Source organism: Myiozetetes cayanensis, unplaced genomic scaffold (assembly GCF_022539395.1).
Source record: "Myiozetetes cayanensis isolate MyiCay16 unplaced genomic scaffold, myiCay2020 scf4, whole genome shotgun sequence".
Classification (NCBI taxonomy): domain Eukaryota; kingdom Metazoa; phylum Chordata; class Aves; order Passeriformes; family Tyrannidae; genus Myiozetetes; species Myiozetetes cayanensis.
This window is the reverse complement of record NW_026087631.1, coordinates 56,666,209-56,681,215: the sequence shown is the minus strand read 5'-3', so window position 1 is coordinate 56,681,215 and position 15,007 is coordinate 56,666,209. Positions and strand designations below refer to the sequence as shown.

The 15,007-nt window shown below is 36.1% G+C and overlaps 1 protein-coding gene across 44 annotated transcripts in view; it reads left to right on the top strand.

Moving 5' to 3' along the window:
- Positions 1–15,007, top strand: part of PTPRD (protein tyrosine phosphatase receptor type D) — a 1,147,190-nt gene that overhangs the window by 739,097 nt on the left and 393,086 nt on the right. Inside the window, exon 1 of one of the 44 annotated variants that reach the window (XM_050328664.1) lies at positions 2,491–2,507. The exons of the other annotated variants lie outside the window; for them this stretch is intronic. The gene's annotated coding sequence lies outside the window, so the exon portion shown is untranslated. Of the gene's footprint in view, positions 1–2,490; positions 2,508–15,007 lie in introns of those variants that run through there. 44 annotated transcript variants of the gene reach the window in all.

Here is a 15,007-nt window from a genome sequence, read left to right as displayed (position 1 = left end):
TATGAATTTGTGAAAGTGTGACTTAAACATAGTTTGATGGCAAGGTTCACTTAATTGCTTACTACATAGTTGAAACATACAAAGAAAAATTAGATCAGAATTGATTTAGAATGAATTGCACATATAGGAGGAATACAAAAGAGTAAATGTGCAAAGGATACAGATACGAAAGATAAGAGTACAAGAGGATTTAGCAGCACTTAATCACGACTAGTTTAATATTTATGAAGTGATTCAATAGGATTTGCTGCAATTATAGCAGTGACTGTATTATAGATTCACAATAACAAAATTCATACCGTAATCAATTCACATGCACATATACAGGCAAAGAGATGTATATATTTATATCTATGCATGTAAATGTACCTATCAAAAATTCCCTCACTCACATAAAATCCTGTAGTGATCTTCAATGGCATGGGTGCACCTCAAGGAGTATGTGTGTGAGTGGTGGTGGGTATCAGTCTAGGACTCATCATTAGTGAAAGTCTTCTGAATATTGAAAACTTGAGTGCTGGTGAGGTCTGAGAGGCATCCCACTCAGTGAGATGTGCTGGTTCAGCCTGCTGCAGTCCAGGAGAGCTCAAAAGGTCTCACTTAGGACTACTGTTTACAGGGTTATGAGATTCTTGGCTTTAGTCTTCAGTAAGTTTCCATCCTGGCCATCACCCAAGTTGGCTAACAAGTGTAACTGCTTATTCTTTGCTCCGCAAGGTCAGGCAGCCACCGTTTCTGTTGCAGTCAGAATTGTTCTCACCTTTAACATGCAAGAGCTCCTGGTATGATCAGGAATCCTTCACCACCTAATTGATACAGTAAAGAGATGCTTCTTTGCTCAGTTACTTTGGTTGAGGCTTAGGAGAAGCATCTGAGATCCTAGAGCAGGACAGAGGATGATGGGGTGGAGAATGTACAACAACAGAAGGGATCATGCCTGGCCCATACATCTGGCAGAAGGTCACGGTGTTGATGAGTTTTCTTGTTTCTTTCCTTCTCCATTTGTTTCTTAATCAAAGTACCTGGAGACAATGGCATGGAGTGAATGCCATGGCAGTGGAGACTTTCTCCTCTTTTAACAGCAGCAAAATTATTCTTTTTCCTTTACCTGCTGGAAAAGCTGCTTGAAAAGAAACACTTCTCTCTTTCCAGTGCTTTCCTCCTACTGAAGCAATTTCTTCTTCATCACATCCTTGCTCGCTAATCTGAACAGTGAAATTCAGTCCATTTTAATTCGCGCAGAACATAGCCACAAGCTTAAGAAAGTATGCATAGACACAGATGCAGTGGTTTTTATAAAAGAACAGTGCAACAATAATCAGGTAGGCAATTTTAATGAACAGACCAAACAAATAAAATGGCTTATTCTTTTACTACAGTCCCTATATACGACATCAGTAGGCAACAATTACAAACAATAATTTATCATGACATTAAAGGTAGACAAAGAATAAAAATATTGGAGTGGTAGGTTATCTTCCTTTTTTCTAAACTCTTGATGACAGAATCAAGGAAGAATATTCAGAGCAAGTACTATCTTAAGTACTATATTTGACTATCTTAAACAGTCAAAAAGGTGGAGAAAAACATGGCAAAACTGAATAAGTCAATGAAACAATTTGTGAATTTGTGAGAAGCCAGGTCCTTGTTTTCATGCAGCACAATAAGCAATGCTTTGAACTCATCTGTGCAGCCTGACACAAATGCAGAGAGTATCCAAGCACTGTGGCACAGAGCTCACTCTAACTGCCATTTTGCTTGCCCTTGGGCTTTTTCTTTATATCCATTGCCTGCCCAGAACCTTCTTAGTATTTCTTCCCACATAAAGCTTTCAGTCCTTAAAGATATAAATGTGAGGATTTATGGATATGATCTGTCTAATATGGAGATAAGTATGATTTTCTGCTTTTTCAATAGTACAATGTATTCAATAGGTAAATGGCAACCTTGCCAGGAAAATACAGTTCCTATGGCAAGGACTATAGGCAACTAGAAGCACAATCAGCCCCTGCTCTGCAGCTGCTGTGGCAGTTACTGAAAGACACCTGGCACTACTTGAGGCTTCATGAGCCAGTGTCATGCTCATACTCAAATTCATCAGCCAGGCCATCAGGGGGTAGTTGAGATTGCCAGCCATTCCCAGCAATTTAGGAAGTGACTTTACACAGTAATGCTAACTGAGAAATCCTAGGACCATGCTCTCTGACAGACCACTTTTACCAGATAACAAGAGTGATGAAATTCTTGTGGTATTTCACCGTGTCTTACAGGACATGAGAGAGAAGCTGCTTCTCCTTGGTGCAGAACCCAGACATGCAAGATGGGGCACATGCAACAGATAAGCATATATGTGCTATGAGGGATCCTGTTGCGTGAGGCAACATCTTGAGAGCTAAGCATCCACATCTATGAGCCACAACTGTCATGGATCACATACAATCGCTCATGCTGGGCATTAATCCCAGACTGTGATATGTGCTGTCAGTTTGTCTTTACTGAACTATGAGGTAAGGTAGTGGGCATTTGAAGGTTGCTGACTTTTGCATTTTTACTACCACTTTTTTCTCCATACTCGGTAGACTAATACTGGTTGTCTGGCTAATCAGAAATACAGGTAAGTTCATGAACCCAGAATCATATTTAATGCTGAATGAGAGTCAGTGGTTCAGCAGTTTATAGTTGTGATTCTGCCAAGCAGCAGAACTGTGAATTCAGTTATCTGTTTGTTGGCTTTGTGCAGGAAAAGACTGAATAACAGCAAACATTCCATAATATGAGGTAGGATAAATATATTAAAAATAAAGATTCTCAGTCCCTGTAACAATAGAGATCAGTCAAGAAAATGAACTATTACAAACTATCACTTTTCTCAGTGAGAGTTATTTGGCTGATTCTTACATTATCCAGGAATTACTTATTACAATACTTATAAATGGAACTGAAGTACACACAGTGGAAATACAGTTTTTAAAAGGAGGAAGATGCTGAGACTAAGTTAATGCAGAACTGTGGCTACAGTGATGCTGCAGAAAACCTTTGGTACAGGAAAACCAGACTTCTAGTACAGGAATTTCCATCTCTAAGGTTTTGTGTTCTGTTTTCTACAACTTAGTGCCATGGACTAACATTAATTTTGAACGTATGGTTAGGTTAAAACTATTCCTCCTGCTTCTAAATTGCACTTCGTACTCTGTTGGAGTAGTGAACTTTGTTTCTGGTTTGAAATAATGAGTCTGTCTTTCAAATATTATTGAATAGAGAGTATACTGAAGTCTTTAGTTTTTAAGGCACTTTTTATGGCTCTTTTACTATCTCAATTAAGGTGAGTGATCTAAACTGAAATCTGGAGTAGAGCATATTCACATTCCTGAAGAATTAACTACTATGTTCTAGTTGAACATATTCTTCACTTCTTTGTTAGCTGTCCTAAAGGCAAACCTCTTAGCCTTAGCAGCTTGAACTCTCTCTGTACTCTTAATTGGCATCTTCAGGGACTGTTAAATGTGGGCCTGTTCAATCTTTTGTCTGTTAAATAAGACCTTTGAAATTATATTTGCTTTTTCTAGCAATGGAGCCTGTCACATGTACTACCTTCTAGCATAGTTTCAACTTACTACTTTATGGTAGCATGACCATTTCCACTATTTGATTCAGACAACAAAATTATGTATTAGAGGGATGTGCATTATGAAATAGCACATCAATTTAATGCCCCAGAAAACTTAGGTTTCACAGTACCATGCCCTCGAAACAAAGTAAGGCCTACATTTGCAGAGGTAAAAGCTTGACAGTGCTTCAGCTGCTGCAGAAAACTGCTGAGCTTGTGGGAATTGAGTCCATATATAAATATTACATACCCCAAAACTCTGTGTAAACATCAGAAAGAATGTGACATAATTTAACAAAATCATGGAGTTTCATGTTAAGGAAGACATGTCCTAGCTCACATTGCTATGAGCAGGACGTTTAGTTAAGGACAATCTTAACTATGTGTTTTCAAGGATTTGGGTGTGGGTTTGTGGGTTTTTTTGTATTGTGTTTTTTGTTGTTGTTGTTGTTGTTTTTTAAAGTATGTCAGATTCCTTCATGGTGCTTAAATACAGTTTGAAGTATTTAATTTCCTTGGTGGTTTCCTTAAAGTAAATCTTTCATGGAAGTCTCTGCAAGTGTTATATTATTTATTTGAAGCTAGTCTCCCAAACTGGTCTTTTGGATGCATATGCAACTAGGCATACTTCTTAAACCCAACTTTTATTTAATCATAATTCATTTAAATTCTCCTTTGCTCACTTCGTCAGTAAATCATCATGTGTATTGAAAGAAAAACCAAGATCTGTACTGTTGGTAAAAAGACATGTATCAGGTATTTTCATGATATATAGAGTTAGACATTTGAAGAAAAATACCAGGTTTTAGCCGTGAAGATAACAGTGGCTTAAATTGTAATTATTAATTGTTTTATGGAGAGCATATATTTTAAATTCATTGCTTTGAACTATGTCAGGATGATTCTTCCAAAATATTATTGGAATCAGATCTTATTACAGCATGGATTACTGTTTAGGTACATTTCATTTACGAAAAGGGCTGGACATTTTTGCACATAACTGCTACCTGTTTTGTGGTTACTAAAATCCTCACTAACTAAAGACATAGGAAATATGTCTTTAAACACACATAGAGAGAGAGTTTTCCACAGCTCAGCAAAGTATATATTTATTGGATTTTTTTTTATTTTAGAGTAGTAGCAGTTCTGCCTGCCCTAGTTCTGTGAATAGACTTGACTTCTTTTCTTTACACATAATTACATTTGACATTAAAAGTATAACTTCCCATGGGAAAATGAACTTCACATTTCAGCAGTCTGAGGAGACAATATAAAATAAATATGATTAACACTTTAGGGAAAAACACAATCATATAAAGCATTTGTTTGTTAGACAGTCCTGAAAACATTCTAATTATCTTCAGGGTTTTTTTCTGTAGGGCTTATTCCTGAATACGCAGTGTCACAATTTTTTTTTCTAGATTCAGTATTTGAAGTTAGAAGTAACTCTAGCACTCACAATGACTCATATATTTTTTAATTTGAAGTCTTGCATTTGGCTTGTCTTTTTTTTTCTTTCTTTTTTTTTGCCAGCTCCTAGCAGTTTTCTCTCCTTTTTATGTGTTTTCTGTTACTTTTCTCTTTGAGCATCTAAGGATGCTCTCTTGGAATTTATTAGTAAAGACCATAATAATAATAATAATAAATTAAGATTAAAACATTAATTCTGAAAACTTTTACACTTTTTGTAATGCTCTTTTAAGATGCATGGGCATGAGAACGGTATTAAAAATGGTGCAACAAGTAATATCACACTGGCAAGGTTGGAATTTCAAAGACCTTCATTACAAATCTTTCCCAGCTGGTGTTTACTGATGGTAGTGTGGTGTGAGTGACATCCCTTCATTTCCTGCTGGACAGCATCTGTTATGGCTGGCTGTGTAGGACCTGCACAGGTATAGTAAAATCCCAAGATGAGCAAGATAGAAGCTTCAGGGTGAAACCTTGAAAAAACAAAGCCAAGACTCATGAATCTTGAATAAATCCAAACTGTGAAAGAGCTTGGGAACTAGCAGTAATAAACACTTGTGTTCTTCAATGTTCTCTTTCTCCTTATTCTTTTCAGTATGTCTTTTTCTTAGTTACCTGGTTCCTCTCTCTATTGCTTCTTATTCCATTCTACTCCTCTGCATTTGTCTTACATCCAGATCTCTCCACCAGAATCACTCATGCCACTGTTTCCCTTCTTTTCTAAGAACTTCCAGTCCTAATATCACTTTTTTTCCATCACTGTCTCACTCCTCTCAGGTCTACCTTTCACTTCACTACTTTGTCACCCATGGGGCCTGGGTACCAGATAAGAGACATAGAATGTTTTCTTTACCAAGGCCACTTTTCTGCCTTTCATACTGATATCCACAACCCTACAGGCATAGGCTGCAAATGGCTTATTTGGAGAATTTGATTGCCAAATTCTTTGAGTCATTTCTGATGATAGGTTAAGATAGATCTTTCAGATCTTTATAATTAACCCAACTTACCTAACGTTCCTTAAAAATAGTCAAAGAGATGTCCTTAACTTCAAGAGGATATTTGTTCCCTTGACAATCTTTGACTCACTGAAAGACGGGCAAGATATAAGTGAACATTGAAGGTTTTGCTTTTTTTTTTTGCCTTCTTTAAAACAAATTAGAAAGCATGTTTATCTTATGATGTGCTTTACAAAATTTTCCATCAAAGACAGGGAAAACTTAACTCCAAATAGTCAAAAGTTTACCTGAGTTTATTAAAGATCTAGTTAAACAGTGCAGCAATGGGAAATCTTACACAGTTGAAGGCTAAACCTGTTAAGATTCAGGCTCCTTATTAGCCTGGGACAGTATATAAAGATGAAAGAAGATACCTACAACCTTTCTATCTTTTGCAGACAGATACAACATGGTGAGAAGGAAGAATATAAATCAAAGAGAGAAATCCCACTACAAGTAACTTCTCCAAAGCTGAAAACACCATTTTTTTTAGAGATAGGTAGACAAAGTTACATTGTAGTTTCTTTTCTTGAGGGTATTAATTTCTGTTACCCTGAAAGAGTATGCTTTGGATATAGTCTAACCTAGAAGACCTTGTCTTGACCAATCTGACACTCTGAAAAATGTAAGAGTATGAGATCAGGTCCTTTTCTCCTGAAAAGGTATCATACTTCAACATTTTCAGTTTGCTTTGGACATACTGTTTGGTCTTGCTCAGGAGGTCATTATAGAAAGCCAAGAGAAATCTTCAAAATCATGTAAGGATTTCACAAGCTTGTATTTTACAAGCTGGTTTAAACTTGTGAGTTTTTTCACCTTTGTCTATCTGTTCCTGAGTGTAGTTGGTAAACCTGTAATTCCCTACACAGTTTTTAAGCCATTGCTAAAGAAAAATCTATTGCCATTAATGGTACAATTATTATTAATGATTTTGATATTGTGATATGGCTACTGCTGCAAATAGAATCACATTTAACCAGCAAGCCAACTACAAAAGTTCAACTGCATGTCACGACCTTTACACTACACATGTTCTGAAAGTGGTTACTATAATATAAAATTCATATGTATTAATTTGCATTGTTTCCATAGCATAAAAGGAATTATGAGCACAACTGATCAGAACATTTTTTAAAATAACATATTAGTTACGTAAAAAATGAATGTTTACAGTTTCAAACTCATACAAAAGTTTTTTAATGCCATTTTAGGTAAGGACTGCAACACGATGCATCACCTTTACTAAAGGGGATGGATAAAAAATGAAATAAAGATGAGATTTACCAGAAAATAGCTTTTCTGACCTCATCTGGCTTCTTTCTTTCCCTGCAGTGCTGTATTCCCATGTTGTCCAAGATCATTGTTATAGCAAATTGACCAACTAGAGAAACCTTAAATATAAAAAATACTGAGTTACTCTTCTGTTCTTTCTGTGTGGGATGCACATAATTTGTTTTCCTTACTCTACAATATAAATACCTTATAGTAAAATTGTGGAGATAGATGCATAAGTACAAAAGGACAAAGTGTACCTTAAAGTCTCAATTTTCTTGCATCATTCACTAGATAAAAGCATGATGCTGTAGTGACTCACAATCTCCTTTTAATAAGAAGTAGAATTAAAAATGTAAGTAAATATTTGCAAGCTTTGGGCTCAAGCAAATGCAAACCATTTCTTTGTTAACATAGGTATTAAAATAAAATTATTACTTTAAAATAGCATTATATGATACATTATATTTTATAAAATGTGCTGAAGAGAAATGATAAGGACACAATGAAAAACTGGAAAAGAAGGGAGTATTTTCATATTCATCTGATACATAACAACAGTAAATTTACCCATTTTCAATGTAGTGCCAAGTAATCTTTTAGCTTTATTATTTATGCCATTAACAAGCATTAAAGAAGAATTCTTAATGATTTTTCTTCTATTTATATCATTAATGTTTCGAAGTATAGCAAACTTTTAAAACTGATAAATTCTATAATGTTTTGATCATGCACTGTTGTTATGGTTTAAACCCAGCCGGACACCAAATACCACACAGCTGCTCACTCACTCCCATCCCAGTGGGATTAGAGAGAGAATCAGAAGAATAAAAGCTAGAAAACTCATGGGTTGAGATGAAGAGAGTTTGATAGCAAAAGTCGTGCGCACCAACAAAGCGAAACAAAGAATTAATTCACTGCTTCCCATTGGCAGGCAGGTGTTCAGCCATCTCCAGGAGAGCAGGGCCCCATCACATGTAATGGTTACTTGGGAAGACAAATGTCATTGCTCCAAATGTCCCCCTCCTCCTTCTTACCCCCTGGTGCCACATGGTCTGGAGGATCAGTTTGGTAAGTTTGGGTCACCTGTCCCAGCTGTATCTCCTCCAAACTTCTCAAGCACCCTCAGCCTCCTTGCCAGCATGGCAGTACGAAAAGCATAAAAGACCTTGGCTTTGTGTAAGTGCTACTCAGCAATAACAGAAACATCTCTGTATTATCATCACTGTGTTCATCACAAATCCAAACCCTAGCCCTATACCAGATCCTGTGAAAAAAATTAACTTTGTATCAGCCAAAACAAGAACAACTACCAAAAGGAGGCAATTGAATCTTGTCCTTATGTGCAAGATTGTAGGGAAACCTACGTTTCTCATCTGGTATTTGTTTTAAATAGTTAATTTTTGCTTCATCTATTTTAGTTCCCTGCAGAAATGCTAATTGTGGTACAGCATATCAGCATTCCTTAACCCTTCTTATTAGGTACTCTACATAGTTTTTTATTAGCAGGGAAGGACCTAATCTTTTTCTTCCTCATCAATATATCTATTGTGTCCAAACAGCAAGATTGTTCTGTATGTGTACTGAAGGGTCTCTGAAGCATGGGGTTTATTATACATGTGCACTGATACCCTGATTATTCTCTCCATATAACAAGAGTGTGGTTTTGCAGCTAGTTGCACAGAGAGAAAAAAACAAGCAACCTGTTCTCAGCTGCCCTTTTTTTTAGACACGCTCAAGAGAATCAAGGGAATAGATAAATTGCTGTGGTGGTGGCACCTGACAGCCAAATATAAATTTCAGGGGACTGGAAAAGGATTTAACTGTGCACCTCTGCTGTATAATGCATGATCAGTAAGTCCAGTATGACAAGAGATGAGCCGAAATGACCCTGGCATAAGCAGCGACCAGAAGCAATTCACCTACTTCTCATTAGTCCTTAACCCCTTTGGGACTTGGCGGGGACATGGGGGAGGGAGGCGGGGGACACAGTGGTGGTGGATGGAGTCTCCAGGCAGAGGAACACAGCTGAATAAATTGCATCTGCAAGCTGCAGATGACCTAGGACAGCAGGTGAAGAATATCCTATGGCACTAAATGTTTTTGAGAGGTATGTTATGCAGCTTCTCCTGGAGGATTTTGAAGGTCATGTACTGCTATTCTTCTCAGTCACAATCCCATTGCTTGGCAAGCTGTGCTGTAGTCTCTGTCATGTGACAGAAGTAGCAACAAAATGCTCTGCCACCAGGCAAGTTTAGCCACATTACAAAATACTGTCCCTTGCTCATCAGCACATTGTGGAAGCACCCACCTGACCAGGCATTCATGCATAACTTGCCTAGGCACAACACTCACTATTTACTCTGCAGAGGTGACTGGTTGTAAGAAGGGTTGCGGAACCAGCACAAAAGTGGAATGGCAAAATGTGGGCTGCAAAAATAATCCACTGTGCCTGCTGCAGCACAATGTGAACGAACATAAGCAGAGGAAGCCACCAACTTCCACAGCTATGTCTTTCCCCTCGCTGCAATTTAAAATAGATTTCTTTATGCTTGCTAATCTGCTAAAATTGTACTTGACAAAAGATTATAGACTGCATAATGAAAAAAAATGTTTATCTATTCCAGCAAAACTGGAAGGAAGGCTTCTACATATAGGTTGCTAATTTGACACAATTGTTCTTAAACATGAAGAACCATGTATTTCCACCAGCTAATACATAACATAACTAATTTTCCCAGTTTATAGATTCAGTGACACACAGTTTCTATTAATTACCCTTAGACACAGCAACAGTCCCATCAGATACTACTCCAAGGGTTTTGAGCTAGTACTTGAAGTGAATAGGCCCTGAGATACTTTGCAGGAAAAGGATAAAAGGTTGCTTGTTAGTGGAATTATGGGAATTTTTTAGCAGATGCAGAATATACTTAAATCTCATCCACCAACTTCAGTAATGTTGCCTCTGTGTGTATAGAGTATATGACAAGATATAGGTATATAGTCCATAATGTTTAAAAAATTATGGACTAAAAATCAGACTTCTTCTGTGGTATAAATAGTCAATGTTTTCATGAGACAATATTTCAGGGCTTCATTGATAAAGAAATATGTGTATTTTAATATAATTTGCAGCACCTTCTTTGTTCTCTCAGTATCCCTGCCCAATTTTCTATAACATATTCAAAACCTAAATATTCTAACCTAAATATTCTTCTCTTTTAACTGCTAGGGTATCCTATCATTGCTGTTTAATTGAACTTTTGTTCTGACGTGGTTTATAAGGACAATTCAAATATTGTGAATAAATAAAAAAAGAAAAATATTGCCAATGGCAGTTCTGTAGATCCGTTGTCCATGGAGAACATGGGAATGTACCAGTGCATGAAAATAAATCTTGAACTAGGTCAAAGAGCTTCTTTTCTTGAGAATCCCATCATTTCCAGTTTCTTCTCAGGCTCTGAAGCCCATACAAAATGACTCCTGAGCAAATAATGTTTAAAACATAAAATCATCAAATTACTTTCTTAGTGTAACCAAAACAGAAGAAGAATACATGCTAAAAAATGAATAGACTTTATTTAATGTATCATTCCTGAAACTACCTATTCATGTAAAATACATGAGTCCCAGAAGCAAATTCTATTCAGGGAAGTAAAGTGCTCCTCTGGGCAAACCTCCCATTTGGAACAAGTTTTTATGTTTTTGCAGAGTTGTTTTGACATGTACACATACTGGGTGATCCTATATTCATCAGCATGACAACATACTTCTTAAAACCCCAAACTTATAAAAAGAAATGGTCCGTTTACAGGTCAATGATCACTGCAAAGAATGAGAAGCTAAAGTACCAGTTCACCAGATACATTCAGTAGGTTCGTTTTCAGTATGTCACATGAAACGAAATAGAGACTGTAATTTCACAATTCTTTCTCCTATTTTACTTTTCTTGATTTATTGTTAAGATTGTACTTTAGGGAGAGATTGCTACAGATAAGCCCCTACAGTCAGAATAAGGATAGAAATAGTAACAGCAAAAATATAGCACTGAAAATATATCCCAAAATCGTAAACTCTTGTTAGTATATTAATATATACAAGCAGAAGCTTTACTTTGAGTGAAATTATATAACAACTTCCAGGGTGATTTAGGCATAAACGGTACACTTTTACTTTTTAATCATAGAATATTAATACAATTATTAAAGTATTTGTTGCTAATAAAGGTTACTTCTCTTTACGGAGGTTTTTTAGTTGTAAGGAGATGGTAAAATTGTGGGGAAAAAACCAAGTTTCTTTAGTTTAGGGGTTTTTTTGAAGTAATTTTTATCTCAGAATTTATTTTCTAGGAAAGATAAGTTTCACTTTGTGACAAGCCTTTAAAAATTATTGTTAAACATCCCTAAACAATTTTTGGATATTACTTTATAAACTCAGTAAATCAAGAAATCAGCTTGGTTTTGCAACTTTACATGTAGTCATGAGCAAAAATGAACTTAATCATGAAGTAAAGTTTCAACTGGCAGCCTTTACTGAAGAGAACTGTCTTGTATAAGGATGCTCACTATCCCCACTTAATAAGACCAGGTCAATAAAACATGAATATAATAGCAAGACTAAATAATTTGTTTCATTTGAGCATACATTTAACAGTATTCTCTCCATAAAGACTTTTTTTTTTTTTTTTCATTTCAAACAGCTGACATTGCTGGTTGGAGTTTTTGAATGAACATAGAAAACTTAGAGGACAATATCATTTTCATAACCCATTTGTGCACTGTAAAAGTTAAAAATATACAAATACTAGGGTCATTGATTGCTATCTTTAAGCTTTTGCTTCCCTTACTTTGTTTAAAGCACAAGCAGTTAATTGCTGCCAACAGTATGACTGTAGCATTACCCAGCTGAGTTCCAGTGAGCCACCTCCTCACATTGCTTTTCGGCCATGCTATGAGGGCTGCTCTGGCTGTGCTTCCACCAACCAGATGAGTGATACTGTGTTTGCCTGTGCTCTCATAATTTAGTATGGCATCTGTCACCTGAAATTGTTCTTTGACCTACATTTAACTTTTGCTGTCATAGCAAGATTGTTCCCGGTACCTGAGCGCATTTTATGTTGTCTGTGATATCCCTCCATATGTCTTACGTTGCAATCTGCAGTGCACACCAATGTGCTCTCAAATAACACCAAAACAATCTTAAGTGCTTTTTGAAAATGCAAGACCTTTAATCCACCTAACCATAGGAAAGCAGGCCAAATGAATGGTGCTGCATTTCTTTTGCTTGTCTCTGGTGCTGTATCACTTTGCATAGAGCTATGTCATCATTGAAAGCAGTGTAGATGCACCAGCCTTCTACTACAACATTTCAGGGTGGAACTCCCAAGATGCAGTTTATGCAATGGTGGGGCTGAAAATGTAGAGAAGTAGATAACTGCCATCAGCTGCATTTGAAACATTCAATTTTATTTCTCCATACATGGGGATTTTATCATAATCAAAAGAGATGATCTTATAAAATTTGCCTAATGTTACACAGTGAGGAAAAGAGAAAAACTGAGATAGTAACTGCCTGCAAAACAGTACCTGCACTGGAAGAATAGCACACCACTTTCTTTGCAGGTGTACTATTTCAACAGTGTTAAGGGATTTTGAATATTGACCATGATCAGAGAACCACTGATTAGAATACAACAAGATTTTTTCAAAGGTCCAAAAGTTTAGACTACCCATAAAGAAGCCATAATACAGTTTGATATATCTTAAATAATAAATGTCGGTGCTCTTTACATCCTCTCCAAAACTACATATGCCTATCTTTAATTCCTGAATTCTTTTTGCAGTCTGATTTTGAGCCAGAAAACATAATGAGTACAGTTTAAAATTTACATGTGAATAGGTGCCATCCAAAGACAATGCAGTTCTGAATTTGCAAATAGACCATAGCCATGGACATTGCCAAAATTGCCAAAAAGGAAAAAAAATAATCAAACCAAACCAGAAATGGCTAGCAGACTGACTGTGTGATCAGAATTGATTATTTATTTGAACAAATAGCAACAATCAAGGAAAAAAATTTAAAAACACAAATAAACAAAAACAAAAGCAAAACAAAAAACCAACCAACCAAACAAAAAAAGAAGACTGTGAGGTTAAACAAAGCATAAAGAAAGCCTAGAAATGCAGTTGCTCTATTTAACCTAATGTATAGATAAGACAATTTCTGAGAACATGTCTTAAAAATAAAAAACTTACAATCTTGGGGTGGGGGGGAAATGGTGCATGCTTCCAGCACACACATTTTGGGGGTAATGTCCACCTGAATGTCCAAAAGTTACCAATGAAACAGTCTGTTAAGACTGTTAACAGATGGCTCTATTAAAATCCTATATCTTCCTGTAAGTCCAGCTTTGTCACGGGATTCTGACAAAGGATATTTTACTATATTCATAGAAAATGCTCCAATAGTGCTGTAGGGCAGAAGGAATTTGGGTAATATTTTTAATATTTTTATCTAGTAGTGTAAAACGAATGTATGAAAGACTGTAAGATACAGGCCTGCCTTTCCTCTTCTCCCCTTTAACTATTTTTTTAATCTTTTTTTTCCATTTCAAGATAAATTTAATTCTTAAATTCCTCTGTGCAAAACAAAATCAGTCAGCTTAGTAAGAACTCAAAGTCAGCTGCTTTATCAGTTGATGCAGGGCACTGTCAGAAATACATATTATGGTTAAAAATGGTCCTACAGTGCTCTTTGGCTCCAAAGGTAATCTAAAGGCATTGGTCTCTGTCTAAATTCCATCACTATAATACATCTAGGAAAGTTCACACAGATCAAATTAGAACACAACTCCACCTTCTTAACCTTTTCGTAATAAACCTCTATTTCCTTTCTTCTTATGAGAGCTGAGGTGTGCTAGTTAGTTAAGGTCTCAGCATAAGAATTCAGGGTAAAAGACAGTAAATAAATATATTAGTTCCCATAGACAAATAACAACATTTTTATCAGTATGTCAGTTTGAACTCCAGAATATTGCTTCATTATAACCTGTATCTAATACATTGTTTCCTTCTCACAAACTCCTCAACTCAAAAAACTATTTTTAAATGTGAAACACATAAACTATGGGCTTTGAAAAATATATTGAGAATTGGTGAACAGTAACAATTTCTAGCACTTTCTAACACGAACATTTTACCTATTATAGAAAAAGTATTCATGAAGGACCTGATTGTGGGGTGTTTTCTGTAATGTAATGCTTTTCTTATTCATTTGAACCTATTGCATTTTTTCTTCAAATGTGAAGACTGTGAAAATTGCTAAAAGTGTTTCAAGGGAAGTGATGTTTCATCTTTCTCTTACATGCCCTCTCTCACACAGTAGCTTATTCCAAAGACTCTGAAGTCAACTGGAGTCTTGGCAGTGTCTGACTTATCCTGAGCTGCATCCCTATGCTGCATGCATACTCAGTTTCAGTTCCAGAAAGAGACACATCAATTCTATCCAGAATACATGGTCACATAGTTTTGTCTATTAAAATCATGGGTTTGCCTATTAAAATTAATTTTACTCATGCTTGTTCACTTCTCCTCTTCAAGTAAGCTGACTTAGGTTTTTGATTTTCTTGGGAAGTTGATTTTGTGTTACAAATATGTGTGAT